Source organism: Colobus angolensis, unplaced genomic scaffold (assembly GCF_000951035.1).
Source record: "Colobus angolensis palliatus isolate OR3802 unplaced genomic scaffold, Cang.pa_1.0 Scaffold66, whole genome shotgun sequence".
Classification (NCBI taxonomy): Eukaryota; Metazoa; Chordata; class Mammalia; order Primates; family Cercopithecidae; genus Colobus; species Colobus angolensis.
Genome location: NW_012120265.1, coordinates 1,128,413 through 1,128,849, shown reverse-complemented (window position 1 = coordinate 1,128,849; position 437 = coordinate 1,128,413).

Here is a 437-nt window from a genome sequence, read left to right as displayed (position 1 = left end):
AATAAATGCTGGTCAGGCGGGCCCCAACCCCGGTTCTGGCGGATGGGGTGAATTGGAGGTGGCGGCAGCTGCGAGGCTCCAGGGCGCCTGGAAGAGACATCTGCAGTCCAGCCGGCCGCCAGGCCAAGCCCTTTCTGCGAAGCACAGAAAGAAAAGGAAATTAAAAGGGAAAAGGGGCAGGCCCCCGGCAGGGGTGGTGGGCATGCCTGTCGCCTCCAGCCGCGCGGGGCGGGTGGGCGCCCTGCCCCCGGAGGCCAGAAATTCTGCAGAGGGGCCCCCTGACCTCGCGGCCCCGGCCAGCCGGTCTCAGACCACAACATCCCTTCCCCCTGGGGATTCCGGGCACCAGGTGTTAACCCGAGCAGAGAAAGGGTGGGGTGGGGGTCAGACGCGGCGACTTTCTGGAAGAGGAAGCAAACACAATCTAGGATGTGTGT